Here is a 14808-nt window from a genome sequence, read left to right on the forward strand (position 1 = left end):
TCTGAAATTTAATGCTCGATATATAATTACTAAACCTTATTACTAATAAGGTATTACTACTAGTAATAATGACAACCTTATTACTAATCTCTCTTTTAGGTCTGAATGTTATATATACATATTTGAAAATTAAAGAAATATAACTTCTTTAGAATAGTGCTAAATATATTTGTGCTGATAAAACTAATAGGAAGAAAACAGTAGTCAGTGTACATAGTTTTGCAAAGGGAAGCAAACTTCTCAAGATTCCCACCCTCTCAGGTCCTGTAGCCACAGATAATGCTGGGAGGGTCCATGAGCAATCTCAGATGTGGCTCCAGCATATTGGAGAATATTGTTACTGAGACAGGAAAGACCCCAGAATGTTCCAGGAAAAATACAGACACATTAAACTTATGTCTGTAGGAGAATGTAAATTTATAGTTGATATCAGTAAATATATAAAGGATGGAGGGGTCTGGCATATGTAGTACCATTAGGGGAGAGCTTACAATAGGTTACAATTTTAATTTAAGATTCCCCCTTTGGTAGGGTATTACTGCCACATTTGCGAATGAATTGTCCTCAAACTTCACATCCTCTTTCTGTACTGTTCTGATAATGGTGAGTTCTTCATTGTGTTTGTTAATTATATTTAATTATAAATAATTGTCATCATAATAACCAGGTATTTATTGCAAATTAAGACTCACTGTAGTAGTTTATCTTCTGGATTGTAAGACTCTATTAAAATATCAGTACATATGAGGGGGATTTATCATATTTTTATTTCTTCTTTAAAATGTTGCAAAATGTTTTTACCTTATATTTTATTAATTATGGCTTTATTCATAGCATCATGTTACATTAATGTGATGATCTGATTTATAGAGACATCTTTCTAATTGAATCTTTCTCATTGAATTTGTTTTATGTAATATGGCAGCATTTTCCATTATAAAATGTACCTATGTCATTTTGCTTTCATTATATATTTTTAGGTTTGGCAAATTAGTCAAAAAATACAAATGCATTTATGATTCTAAAAATATTTGTCAATTTGCTTCCAAAAGGATTACATTTAAAAGTTATTTTTATTGAAATTGATAATCTTGTGATTCATGTTGTCCTTTACTTCATGGGGTGAATGTGTTGCTTAAAAATGGTGATATTAGTTTTCTTTTTTTCTATTATTTAATTATTTAAAAATTTTTACGGACTACATTTTGGTTCATTGTACACAAATGGAGTACATCATTTTGTTTCTAATGTTGTACACAATGTAAATTCATATCATTTGTGTAATCATACATGTACACAAGGTAATGATGTCTGTCTCATCCCACTATTTTTCATACCCTCCATTTCCTTCTGCATAATCCAAAGTTCCTCCATTCTTCTCTCACTCCCCACACTTCCACCCCCGTTATATATAATTCTCCACTTACCAGGGTAAACATTCAGCCTTTGTTTTTTTGCAATTGGCTTATTTCACTTATCATGATATTCCTGTTGACTTCCACTGGGAACCCCACGTTCATGATTCCTCTGTAGTCAGCTCCATGGTCAGACAACTTGAGGCACAGGACTTTGTTAAATGGTACTTTTCTGGTAGACAATGGGGCTTGAATTGTAGGTTTTTTATACCAGAAATTGATCACTGCTTCTCTATTAACTTTTCATTTGAAGTAATATTAGATTAGCCAAAAAGATGCGTGAATACAGAAAATTCATGTAGAATTCTCAATTACCCTTAATATTATTACCTTACATTTTTGTGCATCCATTTGTCAATATATGTAATGAATTATGTAAATTTTTATAAATAAACACCACATTTTACTCATATTTCACTAATTTTGCCACTATTGTCCTTTTAATATTCCAGGATTCAATCCAAGACAATAAATCTTATTTAAGATAATTAGCATTTAATGATGTAAGTTTCTAAACGATGTGATCATAAACCATGAGGCACAGCATATTATCCATGTCAGATTGTTAACACTAATATTGAGAATTATTTTCATTTGGGACAAAAAAGGATCGATGTGCTTGTATTCAATGTTTTAATTATGCAGTGGTATTGCTCTTAAACCTCCCAGAAAACACAAGTGGAGTGATGTCTGTAATTATTTGATTACTTTGGGACCCTGTATTCAACTTGCCACTCCATTTGGTTTTCTTTCACAAGGAAGAATCTGAAGGATGAATGGATATAGGTGGGTCTGACTCCACAATAACATATTCAGGGGCTACGTTGCACCTTCAAAACTGCAGTGCATAAAAAATTAATATTTCTTCACTGCTAATGAACATTGGTGTTTTTTATTTTTGTGACTTTATCTGATTTGCACAAGAAAGTTTTTTATTAATATTAAACTCATAAGTACAAAAAGTAAAACCAGAGCCTTAAAGAATTTTAAGTAACCTGATTCATGCCATAGAGCAAACAGAACAATCTGTATTTGAACCCATATACACAATGTTCTCACTCATTTCCTTTCTCTTTCTTTTCTGTATTGGTCCTTGGCAAACATGTACACTGATGGGTGATGCATTGCTACTCCTTATTCTGTAGTAAGTGGTTTCTAATTGATCCAATGAAAAGTCATAGTTTGTTTTATATGTTCTGTTTTAAGCAGCTGTGAAGATGAAAGTAGAGACTTTGCTCAGGAACCACCTGAGAACACAATATAAATGATGGTTTTAAAGAAAACAAACAAATACTAATTTATACAATGCATACTACTTAGTTGTAAAATGTTTAATTTGTTCTGCTTACTCTGAATGGGAATCATAAAACATAGATGATTTTTTATTCTCTTATAAAACCCCTTATACTTCAATACATCTATTTTTAATAAACTTACATACATATAAATACAGACATTTTTATGTAGACACACACATCAGTTACTTCACTGAAACATTTTGGTTATGCATACAGGTGAGGACACATCATTCTTGAAGTTCTGTCTGTGGACTGTGATATCAAGGGTTCAAGGAATTATCCATATGAATCATGGAGAAACTTTCTCCAGGCAAGGCAGCTGGCTCCATTAAGTGAGCACATATTAACTACAATGTGTAAGAGCTCATCATCATAAGCAACATTTTTATACTTTCAAGTTTGACCTTCATGATAATCCTGGGAGATGAACAGGTAAGCTATAAATGAAAAACTCTGCCTGACAAGAAAGTCTCATCAGTTTGAAACACTTACCTTGAGTTGTACCTGATCAGAGTGAGTCATATTTTAGTAAACATTGGCAAATGATTAAGCCTCTAGACTGTGGCTGGCTGCTAACATTCTCTTCCTTACCTGTGTGGTTGTTGCTGGTTTGCACGTTTAGGGGATTGGCCATACATTCTCACTCCTCATCATTTGTTGGATTTGCTTCATCAAAGTGCCTCATTCAAACATGAACAAAGAATCAGAGGTTTCAAGATTTATCAGTTTTGAGAGTAATTCTGGAAAGGTCAGTCTGCACTGAAGTCCTTGCAGGAAATGGAAAAACCCCATCCTTTTCCTGTTGATCCAGAGGAAAGGACATGGGTGTGGGGACAGAGGTACTGTGGGTGACATCCCATATGAAGTATGTGTTGTTTGGTTTAACTTAAGTTCTTTAAGCTTGGGTTTCCCATTAAAAAAAAAATCAAGATAATAGCAACTAGAGAACGGCTCATAGCGAGTGAGCCCTGAGCTGTATCTGACCTGGAATACATTACTCAGGGCTCATGATAACACTCAGGAGTAGCAATCAGTCTTTTGCATGGAGTTCTATTCCATATTTACATAATAAATTAAAAAAAAATAAAAGTTCTACTTGTTACATGGTTATTATAGAGCAGAATATTTTACCCAAATCTTCCTTTTTTAAAAAAGAAATGAATTAATTCATTTAAAAGCCAATTCACTTAACTTCATTCCCCTTTTTCTAATCAAATGAACTTCTGGGTCAGGGGATGGGAAACAAAAAGGCAGTAGAATGAACAATACATAACTTTCCTATGTTCTTATATGAAAACATGACCAGTGAAACTCCACATCTTGTACAACCACAGTAATGGGATCCTAATTAGAATAAGTTGGACTCCATGTGTGTATGTCAAAATATACTCTACTGTCATGTATATCAAAGAGAACCAGGAAAAAATACTTAATAAATATTAAATAAATAACCAACTAAGAAAAAGGCCCATTCACCATTTTTAAAGAAAAAAGGTTGCAGAAGTTATCATTTTTGAGTGTCTCTTTAGGTGCATATTTTTCTAATTCTTTTTGTAGATAAGACTGTCTCCAGGAACAGTTGGCACACTGGTTTTCATTCCCACCAGACATGGTTAATAAATCACAGGACTTGTGTAGTTTTGGAAAGTTTCCCAATCACTTACCCTAGAAGTCACTGTTAAATTATCAATATCACTTGAAATTAAATATATATATATATATATGTATATATATATATATATTCTTTCTCTTTAAACAATGTGGATGCTTTCCCCTTATTAACTTTCTGGCATTTTGAAGTATTCTATAGTTTACACCTACCTCAATTGTATCTGACCTCTGACAACTACCTTCAACAAACTTCTAATTTTTGTTCTCGGTTACAATAGTAAGCAGTAGTCACAATTGTAATGAAAAAGTCATAAGTAGCCTGGGATGGGGCATAATCCTCTAATCACAGGGCTGGAAAGGCTCACATCTTGAAAGCAGGCTTCACCAAAGTAGGAAGGCCTTGAGCCACTATTGAGACTGTCTCAAAATAAAAAGTAAAAAAAAAAAAAAAAGGGCTAAGAATGTGTCTCAGTGGTTAAGCTTCACAGACTTCCTTTCCTGGTACCATAAAACAAAACAAACAAAACCATCATGAGTATATAACAGCTTGTTGGTGGTGACATTTATAAACTAATCATTTTTTTATCATACTGTAGATTTGCATCATTAGTTTTACTTTAACCATTTCATTAGAAATCATGACAAACCAAAGCTTTGTACCTGAATTTGTCCTCCTGGGGCTTTCACAGAATCCCACTGTTCAGAAGATAGTACTCATTTTGTTTTTGTTGGTCTACATTGCAACTATTGTGGGCAACATGCTGATTGTAGTGACCATCCTCTGCAGCCCTGCACTGCTGGGCTCCCCCATGTACTTCTTCTTGGCAGTCCTGTCCTTCCTGGATGCCTGTTTCTCCTCTGTGATCACACCAAAGATAGTCGTGGACTCCATTCATGAAAGGAAAACCATCTCTTATGAAGGATGCATGATTCAACTTTTTGCTGAACACTTCCTTGCAGGGGCAGAGATGATTGTCCTCACAGCCACGGCCCTTGACCACTATGTGGCCATTTGCAAGCCCTTGCACTACTCTTCTATCATGAACTGGAGGCTCTGTGGCATTCTGGTGGGGGTGTCCTGGACATGAGGCTTCCTGCATTCCATCATCCAGATCCTCTTTACCTTCCAGCTGCCCTTCTGTGGGCCAAATGTCATTGATCATTTCATGTGTGACCTGTACCCACTACTGGAGCTGGCCTGCACTGACACCCATATCCTAGGCCTTTTGGTGATCACCAACAGTGAATTAATCTGCATCATCAACTTCTCCCTGTTGCTTGTCTCCTATGGTGTCATCTTGTTCTCCCTGAGAACACACAGTGCTTAAGGGTGGAGGAAAGCTCTGTCCACCTGTGGATCTCACATTACTGTTGTGGTCTTGTTATTTGTCCCATGTATATTTATATATGCATGGCCTCCATCTGCCTTCTCTTTTGATAAAGAAGTGGAAATGTTTTACACCATCCTGACTCCCTTGCTCAATCCTTTGGTTTATATGCTGATGAACAAGGAAGTGAAAAATGCAATGAGGAAATTGTGGAAGAGATTATTGGTGGTTTCACTTAAAAAATAATGTATTTCAGTATAAAAAATATGATGTAGAGTGTAAAAACATTAGTATATTTAGTTAGACAAACAGTTGCTGTCATGGAATGAGATTACCTAATTCTAAGGCAGAGTTATCCTGTGTTGGGGAGTGAAAACATACGCTTCAATTTAATATCACACTTTCACTCAGAGTTACCACTCTATATTCTCATATGTAAATGAAAGTTCAATTTTACAATTTCTTACCTTTATCAAAGATTGGAAGGATTTTAACTAATAACAATGATTTCCATTCATATTATGCATTGAAAAAATACTTTGTGGAAGAAACTATTAGAAATTAGGAATATTTCAAATGAAAAGAACATTCTTTCTGATGCTGAAATCAGTGATTCCAATGTAAAATTTCAGGAGTTAGGAAAATCAGAGAGAAGAGCTTTCAAGGCACCTGCATCATTTCACTTCTTCTGAATGATGGGTCCGTTACCATCTACTAGAGTTTGAGTCACTTTTTGAATTTGAGAGATAGAATCTGAAATGCACCAATTCTGCCTCTATGGGTGGGCCCTTGGATCAGGTGACCACCTAATATCAAGCGACTACAGAAGAATAGGTGGGGCAATTCCAGAGAGGAATCACTAGGGAGAGTCTCTTATTCTAGTACAAAGGCAACCCCTGAGGCAACACCTACCTGCAACACCAGGTCAAACCTGCAGGTGTAGTGAACACACTTTCCCCATGTCCCCACAGAGGGGACAGCACCCAGAGGAACCAGATGTAAAGCATATGTCCTAAAGAGTATTAATGACAGTTTATTTAGTGATTTTCATTTTCCTGATTGAGTGTACCTAAGTGCAAATAATTTGAGTAATTATCAATAAAGGGATCATTCAAATTTAAAAACTTATTTGGTGGTCATTTCTGTTTTGCTAGTCTCAGGTAGTCAAGTGTCATCAGTAGTAATTGGAAAATCAACAATGAAGACATACCATTGAGAGTACTGTGGGCAAAGGTAGTAAAGTATCTTTTCTTTTTCCTCTGTTTAATCTTACAGGCCACCACCACAGTAGAAGAGCATAAGATATTACTTTCCTCCTCAAAATAGATTTCAAAAGATACATGTAATTTCAATGATCACCCCAGAAAAAGTTCATGAAAGATTAAATTGAGAGTCAAAACCTCACCTGGACAATGCAGGTGTCCTGCAGCAGACCAAGAGTGTGACAAGGCTCAGACACGCAAGCGTGTCTGCTTCACTTTTCCCTTTCTTCGCACCTGCCTGTCCTCAAAGCAGGAGGAGCTTCTTCAGGTCCTCTGCCTTTCAAGGTCCACATTTTTACAGTTCATTTATCCCTCAGAACTAGTTCAAGAAATGTGGACCTTTTAGCCTGACTCCATAAAGCTTCGCTTTATGAATCCATGAAGCCAAGATTTGAAATGTAGCTACAAGGTAAAATGCTATTCTGATCAGATCTCAGTGACCAACACCAAATCATGTCTGATCCATCATGTGCTCAAATTCAAACTTTTTAAATTATTTTGATGCTCAGCATTTCATTGTGGACTCTAGTTATATACAAGGAGAAAATGCACTAATATTCAGTGGGTGGGGTGGAGGGTAAACAAATACTGAAAGGCATCTACCCAAACTTTTTCATTCCCACTAGTTTATTGAACAACAATAATTCAAAATTGCCTCCAAAACAATGGCAGCTTTGACTTTCCAATTTGTTTTCTGTATTGATAACTTTAAGCATATTGAAGTACATTCCAGTGTTTTCAACTTTTAGGCAATCTAACTGTTATGCTAATTACAATTTCACCTGTTAGAGTTTCTGTAGTTATTAAAAGAGTTTGCAGAAACACATTATGATAATGTAAAAAGTATGAATTTAGAAAAAGATCTTTGGATAGCTGAAAGAAGACAGTACATGTAGAACAAAAATCCTAATTTTAAAAATTATTCAGAAATGGTAATTTGTGAAATCATAAGTCAGATATGTTCTTTACTTTGTTCAATGTATGGAAGTGTTTTCCCTCCTAAACGTCTCTGTGGCTACCATGGATCATGGCTCATTCTTCCACTGTGGATATTAATCTGTCTGATTCCTACATTATCTGTCTTCTGTTGTAAGACCCCCCCAAAAGGAGACCCCCAACTCTGTCCCACAGATCGACAGCAACCCCAATCAACCCCAGGCGGCATCACTTGATGCAAACCGCAAGAGGTTTTTATTCCAGCGCGCTGGGATCCAACTCGTGACTCACACAGGAGTCGAGGAGTCGAGTCCCTAGCAGAAAATCTTACAAGTTTATAAAGGCAGAAACCACACATCAGGAGGGGTCGCACATGAAAGGGAGAAAAAGGGAATAAAGCCACCGGGAAATTTCAAAGGGGGTCTGAGTTTGCTGATAACATACAACATGTTTCACAATGTTTTACAACAGGGCATAGATTCTGGTCACTAGTTTCTGGTAATCTTACTGTCTGGGCACTATCTGGCTATCTGGCTTAATTTACTCTTTTACTCTCTGTTCGGGGCTGTTTCCTGGAACAGCTTTAAGGGCTTTGTTCCCATTACTGGGAGGGAGATCTTAGGGAGTTGAGATAAAACAGCTTAAAAAAAATGTCCATTCTTTCATTTCCCCATTTTCTTTTTGGAAAGTTCTAATCATGGAACTTCTGTCTCTATATACTCTTCTCCAAAGTTATTTCCTTGGTGGAGGGACTGGTATTGTTGCCTGAGCATTAGTACCTGTACAGCACTTACTCTCTCCCTGATGAAGGTAACTAGGCAATTTAGGATGCAGAGCTCAAAAGTGAGGAGTAAAAGCAGTATAACAAGGGGACCCATCAGGGTGGACATGAGGGTGGTGAACCAGGGGGACCAGCTGTACCAACTCTCAAACCACCCTTGATGTGCTTCTCAATCTCGTTGTCTTGTTTCTAGTCTTTCTCTAAGTTTGGACATGGAATCTTTTACTACACCAGAGTGATCTATGTAAACACAACATTCTTCTTTTAGTGAAGCACATAATCCACTATCCTTAAGGAATAGGAGATGTAAGCCTCGCCTATTCTGTAGTACCACCTTGGATAGAGAGGTCATTGACTCCTCTAGTTTGTGATTGATTGCTCTATAGCCTTCAGATCCTCATCTACAGCTGCCCGTAATTCTTCGATATACTGGGGAGTCTGAACAAGTGCAGTGGTCCCTGTCCCTACTCCAGCCGCTACTCCTAGGCCCAGCAGGACAGCTAAAGTGAGTGAGACCAGTTCCCTCTTCTGTCTACAGGGCTGTAGGTCAAACTCAGCCTCAAAAGAACCTGCCTCATGATAAATAATTCTAGGTACCAGTTGTAAGAGGACACAGTAGTCTTTGGTTGTGTTGAACACTGATAAGGATGCACATGGGGTCAGTCCTGTACTGCAGGCCCACCATCCACCTACGGGGGGAATCAGATAGTAGTTGGTAGTTGTTTGAGGGCTTCCTATTGTCTAGTTGCACAGATGTCTACGGTTTGCAGGAACTGTACCTAAGCAAGTGCCTAGCCCAGAGACTTCTGTAAGAGTGAGTTTTGTTTGACCCCCAGCTACAGGAGTCATGGGAGGTGGTGTTATTAAAGGTCCCCGAGAAGATGATGCTTTCAAAATACGGAGGACTTGACACCAGACATAGCCAGCAAGACTCAGTCAGTCAGATTAGGGTTGGAAGCGTTGAGGATGCTGAAAGCTCCCTGTATCAAATTAAGGAGTCTCTGCCCTGTTTCAGTATCTTGGGTGTATCTGCTAGTTTGGGGGCCAATGGAGTTGTAACTGGCTTATTTGTTGGGGTTCGGAAAACAGGGGGCCTGATATCGGCGGGTGATGAGAGCTGTTCAGATAATACTAGGTTAGGTCCTACCTGGACGGTAGTTGGGGTTTCAATCTTCAGCTTGATAGAGAAGGTAAATCCATTGTCCCACCCTGACATATAGAAATGGAATCCCCATGTTCTCCCTTTTATCCATTCATGTGATAACCTTCCTTTTTCCGTGAAGGAGATGTTCAGAGGGTTACACCATCCTTGGTTGTTACATTTGTCTGCCGTAAGATTTTGCTGTATGGTTATTAAATCCCAGGAGGAGGTGGGGCGTCAATAAGTGTTGCCAGTAGTCTCACACCCCCATGCGGAGCAATAATAATGGTCTATACCTCCGCCTGTCCTTGCCATATTCTGTGACCTCCCATCCCGGGGGCAGACATAGAAAGGGGTCTGTTTTAGATTGTCACGGGAGCATGGGTAGCTACATCCTGGGTCATACCCTTCAACTAGGCGGTATTCTGTTCCCCCGAAAGGCCTGGGTGATGTTGGCCAATGTCTACAGGCCTCCTCAGAAGTTAGGGTAGGGATGTCCCAATTATCTAACCCAGCTACTAAGGCACAGATGTCTGGGGTTAGGGACAGCCACCAAGCCCAAAGGGGTTTCTCCCTGGTGGTGCTCCATATTATATCTCCAGTCTGGGAGAGAACCTGCCATGTTAGTCATTGGGGGGCATGAGGGTTGGGGCTACTTATCGGCGGGAGGTGCGTCAACAGGAGCAGAAACACGGTGGATGCGTAGCTTGAGGGGTTTGTCTAATTTTTCCACTTTCCACGTTGGGTCTGGTGGTGGTGCAGGCTTGACATGCGAAGCGTGAATCCAGGAGGCAATGCCATCGACTTTTACTGCAGTTGGAGTAGTGAGCAGCATTATGTATGGTCCTTTCCACCTTGATTCCAGGGTGGCCGCACGGTGGCGCTGAACATACACTGGAACTGATGGGGTACCTGCAGTTCTCCAGGCTTGTAGGCCTCAGCCAACCAATTCCACACCTCCCTCTGCACAGTCTCAAGGGCTTTTAATCTGGTACAGAAATTGAGAGGGGTAAGATTCTGGGGAAGGAAGGTGTTGTATGGTAATGAGTGGGGGATGAGTCCCATAAAGGATTTCAAAAGGAGTTAGCTTGAGGAAGCCAGGGGTATTGCGCACCCGAAACAAAGCAAAGGGAAGGAGGATGGTCTAGACTGCTATGCCAGTCTCTAAGGATAATTTAGTCATGACCTCTTTTAAAGTTCTATTCATTCTTTCTACCTGCCCTGAGCTTTGGGGCCTATAAACACAATGTAATTTCCAGTTAAGTCCCAGGATTTTGGCCAGTCCCTGACTTACCTGGGCAACAAACGCAGGGCTGTTGTCTGACCTGATTACCTTGGGCACCCCGAACCTTGGGAAGATGTCTTCTAGTATTGTTTTGGCCACCACCTGAGCAGTCTCCTTCTTGGTAGGAAAGGCTTCAACCCATCCTGAAAATGTATCTATGAATACTAATAAGTATCTGTATCCATACCTGGCTGGTTTTACCTCAGTAAAGTCCACTTCCCAGTAACTCCCAGGACGGTCTTCTCAGAGCTGTTTGCCATGAGGTAGCTTGCTGGGCCGGGCATTCACCATCTGGCAAGACTTGCATTCTTTTACAGTTGTATCTGCAAGCCCCTCAAGCTTCATGATGTAATACGGTGAAGACTGGACAAGAGTTTTTAAATGTTTTGGGCCCAGATGAGTTAACTTGTGAAGGTGTCTGAGAAAAATGATTGCCTGTTTTTCAGTGAGAATTCTTTTTCCTTCTGAGGTTTCCCGGATCCCCTCTGGAGTCTCCAGGCGAAATCCTAATCTGTCCATTTCCTCAAGGTCTACTTCTGAATATTCAAAGTTCTTAACAGAGGGGCATACCGCATTCTTAGGGTGAGACATCAGTTTTTCCCCAACAAGGATAGGATGTTAAGTCCTTGAGCCGCCTGCTTGGCTTCCCTGTCAGCCCTTTGGTTCCCTCTGGTAACTTTTGACCCCCCTTTTTGGTGTCCAGGGCAGTGAATAATTGCTATTTTCTTAGGAAGGTGAATGGCCTCTAACAGGCCTAGAATTTCTTCTTTATTTTTGATTTCCTTCCCTGCTGAGGTCAGCAGCCCCTGCTGTCGGTAGATGGCCCCGTGGACATGGGCAATAGCGAAGGCATACCTGCTGTCAGTGTAGATGTTAATTTTTCTCCCTTCTGCCAACCACAGAGCATGAGTCAGAGCTAGTAAGTCAGTCTTCTGAGCCGACGTCCCCTCGGGTAGGCCGCTTGCCCAGATGGTTTTTTCATCATCCACTACTGCCGCCCCGGCTACCCTTTTACCTTCTATTAAGTAGCTGCTTCCATCAGTGAACCAGGTCAGCTGAGCATCTGGTAAGGGCTGGTCTTGGAGGTCCCTTTGTGTCCCTGTTTCTTCTGCTAGTATCTGTTGGCAGGTATGCAGCACACTCTCCTGGGTGGATGTTTCAGGTAGTAGGGTAGCTGGGTTGAGGATGGCAGGTGGCCGAACTGGATCCTGTCTCCATTCAGTAGGAGACTCTGGTAATGTATCATGCAGATGTTAGACAGCCACTGGTCAGGGGGCTGTCTGATGATGCTCTCCAGTGAGTGAGGGACAAAGACCGTTAGCTTTTGTCCCATAGTTAATTTGTCAGCATCTTTCACCAATACTGCCACTGCTGCCACGGACCTCAGATAGGCAGGCCAGCCACTAGTAACAGGGTCTAGCTTCTTGGAGAGGTAGGCTACCGGCCTCTTCCATGGCCCTAGAGGCAGGGTCAGCACCCCTCGGGCTACTTCCTTCCTCTCATCCACAAATAGGACGAAGGGCATTGCTACGTCTGGCAATGCCAGGCCTGGGGCAGACAGTAATGCCTTCTTGATGTCATCAAAGGCCGGCTGCTGGTCATTACCCCACTCAAATGAGGCACCCTCTCTAGTCAGAGGATAGAGGGGAGCTGCCAGGTAGCGAACCCAGGGATCCACAGGCGGCAAAACCCCGCAGTCCCTAAAAATTCTCGCACCTGGCGGGGTGAGCGAGGAATGGGTATCTGAGTCACAGTTTCTTTTCTGGCCTCCATTAGCTGTCTCTGCCCCCCTTTGAGGGCGTACCCCAGGTACGTTACCTCCTTTTGGCAGATCTGGGCCTTCTTGGCGGAGGCCCAATATCCTAAGCGGGCAAGTTCTTCTAGCAGTAGTCCCGTGCCCCATTGGCATTCCTCCTCTGTGGCCCCAGCCAGTAGTAAGTCATCTACATACTGCAGAAGTGTTACCTGGGGATGGCTGGCACGGAAGTTCGCTAAATCTTGGTGGAGAGCTTCATCTAAGAGGGTCGGGGAATTCTTGAACCCCTGGGGTAATCGCGTCCAAGTCAATTGTCCTGTTGTCCCAGAGTCAGGGTCCCTCCACTCGAATGCGAAGATGTTTTGGTTGGAAGGGTGTAGTCGCAGGCAGAAGAAAGCGTCCTTTAAGTCCAAGACAGTGTACCAAATATGATCCAGGGGAAGAGAGCTCAGCAAGCTGTAAGGGTTAGGTACAGTGGGGTGGATGTCCTGTACTCGCTTGTTTACTTCTCTTAAGTCCTGTACCGGGCGATAGTCTCCTGTGCCAGGCTTTTTAACAGGTAACAAGGGAGTGTTCCATGGTGACTGACTCTTCACTAGGATACCTTGCTGAAGGAGGCGCTGGATATGCGGCCTAATTCCTTCCCGGGCCTCTTTAGTCATAGGGTATTGACGTACAGCCACAGGAGTAGATGTGGCCTTAAGCTCTATAACTATGTGTGGTCTTTCTGTGGCTAGTCCTGCTCCAGCTGTTTCAGCCCACACACCTGGATACCTGTTCAACCAGTTATTTATGTGACATATTTTTGCTCCCTGTCTCTCAAAACGTCTGTGTTCATCATCCAGGTGCAGAGTCAGGGCAGTAGTTATTCCCTTGCTTGGGGTACCTCTGGGCCATCAGGGGTGAAGGTAATCTGAGCTCCCATTTTGGTTAGGAGATCTCTCTCAAGTAGAGGTGCAGGGCACTCGAGGATGACTAGAAACGAGCGGGTTACCCGTCCTGTTCCCAAGTCTACCGTTCTTCGGGTAGTCCATGAGTACTGCTGGTGCCCTGTAGCTCCTATGACCCACGATTTCTTGTGGGCGATTGGCCCAGTCAGTTGGAGTAGGACCAAGTGTTAAGCCCCAGTATCTACTAAGAACTCAACTGGCTTCCCCTCCACCTCTAGTGTTACCCTAGCCTCAGGGAGGGGTTCCGAGCCCCACCCCACTAATCTTCTTCTTCTTCTAGGGCTAATGCTTTCTTGGCGGGCCTGATCTTCTTCTTATGACACTCTCTACCCCAGTGACCTCTCTCCTTACAGTAGACACACTGATCCTTGTCTAATGGAGTGTGGTTGCCCAGGTTACCTGACCCTTTTTTTAGCCCTGCCTTGTGTTTTTTCCTGGCCTTTCTCACCTACTACTGTGGCCAAAATCCGTGTTAGGTTCTTCTCCTGCTTACAGTCCCTTTTGTTTTCTCTTTCCTCTCTCTCCTTTTCTTTCCTTTGCTCCTTCCCTTCCTCAGTTTCCCTCTTATGATACACTTTCTCTGCCTCCTTAACTAAATCCTGTAGGGTATAATCTTGTAACCCTTCTATTCTCTGCAACTTTCTCTTAATATCTATTGCTGACTGCCCTATAAAAGCCATGGCCACAGAAGCCCTTTGCCCCTCAGATGTAGGGTTAAATGGGGTGTAGCGCCTGAAAGCTTCCATTAAGCGCTCGAGAAATACTGACAGGAGTTCTGTGGCCCCCTGGATAACATCTCTTACCTTACCAAATTAGTGGGGCATCTCGCTGCCCCACGGAGCCCGGCCACTAGAGTCTGGCGATAGACTGTCAGTAGCTCCCTACCTTCTGCCGTGTTGAAATCCCAGTCAGGCCTGGAGAGGGGGAAGGCAGTCTCAATGATGTTGGGGAGCTGGGTGGGTCGTCCATCTTCTCCTGGTACATTCTTCCTTGCCTCCAATAAAATCCTCTCCCTCTCCTCAGTAGTGAAAAGGGTCTGCAGTAG

The 14808-nt window shown here is 41.6% G+C and overlaps 1 pseudogene across 1 annotated transcript; it reads left to right on the forward strand.

The window, feature by feature from the left end:
- Positions 1 to 4940: 4940 nt before the first annotated feature.
- LOC306639000 (olfactory receptor 4C15-like) lies at positions 4941 to 5898 on the forward strand (annotated as a pseudogene). Its single transcript has one exon. The product of its transcript is annotated as an olfactory receptor 4C15-like (transcript).
- The last annotated feature ends 8910 nt before the right edge of the window (positions 5899 to 14808 follow it).

This window comes from Sciurus vulgaris, assembly GCF_902686455.1.
Source record: "Sciurus vulgaris genome assembly, chromosome: 11".
NCBI classification, from domain to species: Eukaryota; Metazoa; Chordata; class Mammalia; order Rodentia; family Sciuridae; genus Sciurus; species Sciurus vulgaris.